The sequence below is a fragment of the Anser cygnoides genome, chromosome 1 (genome assembly GCF_040182565.1).
Source record: "Anser cygnoides isolate HZ-2024a breed goose chromosome 1, Taihu_goose_T2T_genome, whole genome shotgun sequence".
Taxonomy (NCBI): domain Eukaryota; kingdom Metazoa; phylum Chordata; class Aves; order Anseriformes; family Anatidae; genus Anser; species Anser cygnoides.
In genome coordinates, this window is record NC_089873.1 from 10,014,000 (window position 1) to 10,020,486 (window position 6,487).

Here is a 6,487-nt window from a genome sequence, read left to right on the forward strand (position 1 = left end):
CAAGACAAAAAGACTCTGTAATATTCAACGCTATAGCTCAATTGTAGGGGGGGGGGGGGGGGGGGGGGGAGGAGGAGAGAGAGAGAGAGAATTATTAAAAAACAAAGATAAACAACAAAACAGAACAAAATGTCTTGACAAATACTGAAGATGTAAATGCAACGTAAGCTGAAGAGGAAAGTATCTATGTTCTACTGGTATGCAGATATAGTTTGAGTAGATTCTATTTCTGTGTGGATCGAACATGTATTTTTACTTTGAGATTTAAATCCCAGACTAGAATCAGTCTTGGGGGTTGAATTGTCAGTAACAACCAGAAGCAGCAACATCCATGGTCTTTCAGTACAACTGTGGTCAGCCCAGCTCCACCTGGCCAAAGCTATTGACTCAGTAGGAAAGAAATGTTTGGTTATGCTCCAAAACGGAGTGCTTTTCGCTGCACCAGGGCATAGTCAGCATTGTAAAGCCACTTTCTGGTTCAGCTCAGCAGTTTTGGAGGAAGGGTGGGGACTAAAGGCGTATTTCCTGCTATGCCTGGTCAGAGGCATAGAATTGCAATTTGCCTTTTTCTTGATGGGAAGGCTTTTTCTTCCTGTTTTGTATATTTATACCAGTTGCTAGGTTCGTTAGTCAAGTCACTCACTCTGTGCTGTTGGGCAACTTGATTAATGTCATCAGTTGATTTTTTTCCATCCAAAAGGATGATTATTACAGTTGTTAGAGTAAAGATATATAACACTTCCATATGAACCTCTGAGCTATTATAAACCAGACAGCAGATTACAGCCCATCATCTGCTCTCACTTAAATCAGCATAAATCTAAAGTAGCTTCACTGACAGTAAAATTTTCTCTCATATGCACCGGTATACCCGAGGGTGAAATTCAGCTTTATAGTCATATCTGAAGGCAAGCCATGGTTCTCATCCAAGTGCTATCTGAGTCCATATTAACTCATAACACTTACTGTAGGTGGACTTGAACTGAATATTTAGAGCTCTTGATTCTAAAACTGATCATCCATAGACAATGTTTTTCATTTCCCTTTCCAGTCATTGACTTGACTGTTTGGTCTGCCAGCTCTGTTTGCTTTCCATTTTGCCTAGCACAACCCTCACTGTGGTTTTAAATGATGGCAACAGCTTTTAAAATGGGAATTATTAAATTCCAGAAAGTCTCCATCTGTTTATATACCAGCATGCAGAATATCTGCTGCCCAATTTGCATTGTCTTCTATAGGGAGAAGTGTTTTTATTGTCTCTGTACATCCTTTTCTGACCCAATTAGAAATGTATGTCAGAAATCATTAAGAAGGCTGTCCTTGTGAAATTACCACCTACATTTTGCAGAGCCAAGAGGTCTGTAGCTTTCAGAAAGGTTCATTTTAGCTATTTATTGTGTTTATCCAAAATGAATATGCAAATCTTTTGTAATTGTTTATTTTCCTTGTTGTTTATTATAATGTTTCTGCTTTAGAAATAGATGCTGTGTGATAGACTGCTGGCAAAGGGAAGGCATGATCTAATGGGTAAAGTAAAAGGAGAAGTTTAGATTAGTTAATCGTTGGCTGTGCCATAAACATAAATTCTAGCACATGCTATAGGTTATGAATGCTGGATTAGCAAGAATCCTTGTGAACTCTAAAGCACTGGTGCTGGACTGAAAGACTAAGTGGTACTCAACTGTATTCTTACAGTTTATACATAAAATGGTTCAAAAACATACTGATACTGGAAGCCCCCCCCCCCCCCCCCCCCCCCCCCCCCCCATCTGTAACAATTATTTTATATGTAAATATAGAATATCCTGAGTTGGAAGGGATTCACAAGGATCACTGAGTTCAACTCCTGGCTCCTTGCAGGACCACCCAAAAATCAGACCACATCTGAAAGCATTGTCCAAGTGCTTCTTGAACTCTGGCAGGTCCAGTGCTGTGACCACTGCCCTGGGGCGCCTGTCCCAGTGCCTGATCACCCTCTCAGTGAAGAACCTTTCCCTAACACCCAGCCTGACCCTCCCCTGTCCCAGCTCCATGCCGTTCCCTCGGGTCCTGTCACTGTCCCAGAGAGCAGAGCTCAGCGCCTGCCCCTCCGCTCCCCTCATGAGGGAGCTGCAGGCCGCCATGAGGCCTCCCCTCGGCCTGCTCTGCTCTGGGCTGAACAAACCAAGGGACCTCTGCTGCTCCTCATACTTCTTCCCCTCTGGAACCTGCACCATCTTTGTAGCCCTCCTTTGGACACTCTCTAATAGTTTTATGTCCTTTTTGTACTGTGGTGCTCAAATCTGCATACAGTACTCGAGGTGAGACCGCACCAGCACAGAGCAGAGCAGGACAATCCCTCCCCTCGACAGGCTGGCAGTGCTGTGCCTGAGGCACCCCAGGGTATGGTCGGCCCTCCTGGCTGCCGGGGTACGCTGCTGGCTCATGGTCAGCTTGCTCTCAACCAGAACCTCTAGATTCCTTTCCACGGGGCTGCCCTCCAATCTCTTGCCTCCCAGTCTATACATATATCCAGGGTCACCCTGTCGAGGTGCAGAATCTGACACTTGATCTTGTTAAGCTTCATATTATTGGTGATTGCCCAGCCTTCTAATTTGTCAAGATCTCTCTGCAAAGCCTCAAAAGCTCCTCTCAATTTCATGTTGTCTGCAAACTTAGTATACTTTCAAGTCCCACCTCTAAGTCATTTATGAAAACATTAAAAAGAACTAGGCCTAAACCAGAGCCCTGTGGAAGCCCACTATTGGCTGGCTGTCAGCCTGATGTAACCCCATTTACTAGAACCCTTTGAGACAGATCTGTCAGCCAGTTGTTCACCCATCACTTTATATGTCTAATACACTGTCTATATGTATGCTGGACATTTTGTCCAGAAGGATATTGTGAGAAACAGTATTGAAACCTTTGGTGAAATCCAAAAAGACTAAATCAACTTGCTTCCCTTGCTCAACTAGGTGGCTAACCTTGTCATAAAAAGAAATTAAGTTCGTCAAACAGGACTTTCCCTCTGTGAACCCATGTTGTCTGTGACCAGTGATTGCATTGTCTTTCAGGTATTTTTCAGTAACTCCTAAAATAATCTTTTCCATAATTTTACTAGGCACTGAAGTGAGACTGTCAGGCCTGTAATTACCAAGATCGTCTTTCTTGCCCTTCTTGAAAACTGGGAAAACATTTGCCACCTTTCAGTTGACTGAGACCTCTCCAGATTCTGAAGACCACCAAACATATTTGAGAGAGGTCTCACAATGACATCAGCCAGCTCTCTGAGTACCCTGGGATGAATCCCATTGGACCCCATAGACTTATATGCATCCAGGTGGAGCAGCAAATCCTGCACAGGTTTGGGGTTGGTTTGGAGTTTAGCATTACTGCAGTCATGTTCATCTACCTCAGGGCTCCATGGGGCCCAGAGTCCATCACCAGTGTTGAAGAGAGAGACAAAGAAGACATTAAACATCTCTGCTTTGTCTACATCCCTGTTTGTAAGGTGACCGTCCTCATCAAGTAACGGACCAATGGTATCTCTGGTCCTCCTTTTCCTGTTAACAAATTTCAAAAAGCTCTTTTTATTGTCCCTCACAGTACTGGCCAGCTTCAACTCCAATTGAGCTTTGATTACATAAATTTGCTCTCTACAATTGGAAACAGCATCTCTGTAGTTCTCCCGTGTTGTCCAACCTTACTTCCAGTGGCGATACTCTGTCTTTTTCCACCTAAGCTCTAGAAAAAGATCACTGCTCAGCCAAGCTGACCTTCTGCCCCACCTGCTCGACTTCCAGCATTTTGGAATTGCCTATTCCTATGCTCTGAAGAGGTGGTACTTAAAAAAAAATAAAATAAATATTATTTTCTAATAAATAGAAAGTGATTAGAAAGTATATTCTCAGTCTCTTTTGATAAGGAAAAGATTAAGACTAGATGTGATCAGGCTTTGTAAGATTCTTTGAATACCCGATATGCATATTTTGATAGCATACATCTGTCTAATTGCAAGCTAAATATAAATAGTTTTGGATAATCAGAAAAGGTGCAGAACTGAGCAGTTAGTTACTGTAACAATGTACTGAGAACTGTCTGTGGTGTGCTATTTTTCCATTGCATGTCATAACAGATGACTACCAAAAATGAAAAACAAAGAAAGAAACAATACAGTCTACGTTATAAATAGAGTTTGTCTCAATGTAGGTAAGACTGTATGGTTTGTGTTAAAGACTAAGTCAGCCTAATTGAAAAAAAAAGTGATTTCTTCTGCTTGTGAACAGTAACGGTGTAACTGAAAATGAGCTTCAGGTAGTTTTAATTTCCTCTGACACATGGCTGAGCAAAGAGCAGAAAAAATACATTCAACCGGAGAGCAAAGTTTGTAAGATTCACGAGCAAAGTACCCTCTCTCATTTATTGTTCCAAAGATTCATATGGCATCAAACTTTGATTGATGATACTGTTTTTTTCATAAAGGTAGGCAAAGTTTTCATTTATTTCCATTTGCCTACTGATTTATCACCACATAGTCAAAGAAAACTTTTACTCATTGAAAGTCTGTTATGGTTACAATTTAGTCTAGTGTTGAAGTGAGCTGGGAAATTGAGAAAGAAACATTCGTGCTGCAAAAAAAGAACTTGAGGTTTCTCTAGTCAATAACCAAGTATTTTCAACACCATGTATAGCACTCAGCCTGGTACTTAGATTGACTAAAAGCCTTCATAAAATACAACTGATTTTTATTAAATCAGGAGGTGAAGAGTGACTTAGGAAAAAAAATAAGCAATGTATTTTGATATGTACTTCTTGCAGAGGTTGCATTGAGTCTTATGTTTGCTTTTTTCCACAAAATATCAGAAGACTTATCAACAGAAGAAGCGATTTTTCAACTCCCATTGTTATGATTAAATGAAATACATCATTTGTGATCCAGTCTTCAGCTGGATCACTAGATCTGAGCCCTTCTACTGCTTTTAAAGTTCATGTGTAGATCTGGTTCTTAAGCTTTGTGATTAGCACTACTGTTCTTTTTTATGGCATCGTGTAGGCATCACAAAGGTCTCTGTTCCTCTAGACTTTTGACTTCACAATGTATCTTACTTTTATTTTCTAATGTGCAGAAGGAAAAGTTATCTTTTGTTTTATTACTTTCTCTTCAAATTCAGTGAATGTTGAAATTACAGCTTGATGAAAGCATTCCTGTGCTAATAGTTACATTTATTGCACTTTCATCTTTTACCAATGGCAAATAACTGCTCCAAGACAACATATTGTTCTCATTTAACTGGTTTCATCTGTGTTGGTATATAAACTGAGACTTGATAATCACTTACCTACTTTAAAACTTAACTCTATGTTTATACTATTGCATTCGGTTGCCAATTTATATATCCAACTACAGAAGTTCTGGATCAGCAACTTCTCAGCAACTCTGATCAGCAACTTCTGGATCAGCAACAAAACCAAAGACAGTCTCAGAAGAAAGTTCTCTGGATAACTTCTTTTCTTCGGTGTGTCTGTGCTGCATCTGTCACACTGCTATATTCCAGCTGATGTTCAGGCCATTGTATCACATTTCTTCTAGCTACTGTTACATACTGTGAGATCTAGGTTTCATGCCAGCACTATTCCAAGCTTTTAATTGGGTGTATAAATTTGCTAATTTTCTTCAGTTTTAGCCATTTTTATTTTAAAGGAATTGTCTTTCATACACACATTTGCCCTCATCTGTGTACATGAATGGAGCTAAAGAAGGTATATCAGAGACTGGTCACGCAGGGTAGTTGCTTCTGCCCTACTTGCCACTCTGCCAATGTCTCTCAACTCTAGAATGGTTAAATGTAGGAATGAGTACTTTTTTTTTTCTTTTTTCTAACCCTCTCTTTTGTCTTATCTTGTTTTCTGGGGAGGCTCTCAAACAATATAAATTACATGTGTTTGAGCTCTAGGACTGAAGTTTGTATTTGGATCACCAAACAGGCATTACAGATCATGTTTTCAGTTGGGACAATGACAATTTATATCTAGTTTTACCTGTGCAGTTGTAAAAATGGTGTCTTTCATTGAAACTGCTGAATTCTGAAATTCAGCCATTAGTGGCCAGTGTAGCACGACACTTGCTTTTCTTGGTCCAAGAAAAACACTATGAAATAATATTCTTTACAAATGCTTCCGTACAGTCAGAGTGACTAATCTTCATTTTAACTTATGCCAATGCAGCTTCATTACTGATAAGATAATTGTGAATGCAAAGTGAGACTTGCATTCAGAGGCGTTCAGTTTTCTCTAAATGTATTTTGTGTATTTTTCACGCAGCTGAAGTTCTGACAAGTGGGCTATTAGTGTAGCTGTCATTGTACCCAGGAAAACACTGTAGTTCACAGGAATTACACAGATGGCTGAGGGTACCGCATTTGTTTGGTTCCCTGCCTTCCCTCCCCTAGATTTAATCATTTGAAACATATTGACCACAATCTTATTTGTGTGTAAATCAAGGATCTAG

General features: G+C 40.2%; 1 protein-coding gene across 13 annotated transcripts in view; it reads left to right on the forward strand.

Annotated features, from left to right (window-relative positions):
- Positions 1-6,487, forward strand: part of PCLO (piccolo presynaptic cytomatrix protein) — a 370,143-nt gene that overhangs the window by 42,145 nt on the left and 321,511 nt on the right. The gene's annotated exons all lie outside the window — the stretch shown is intronic.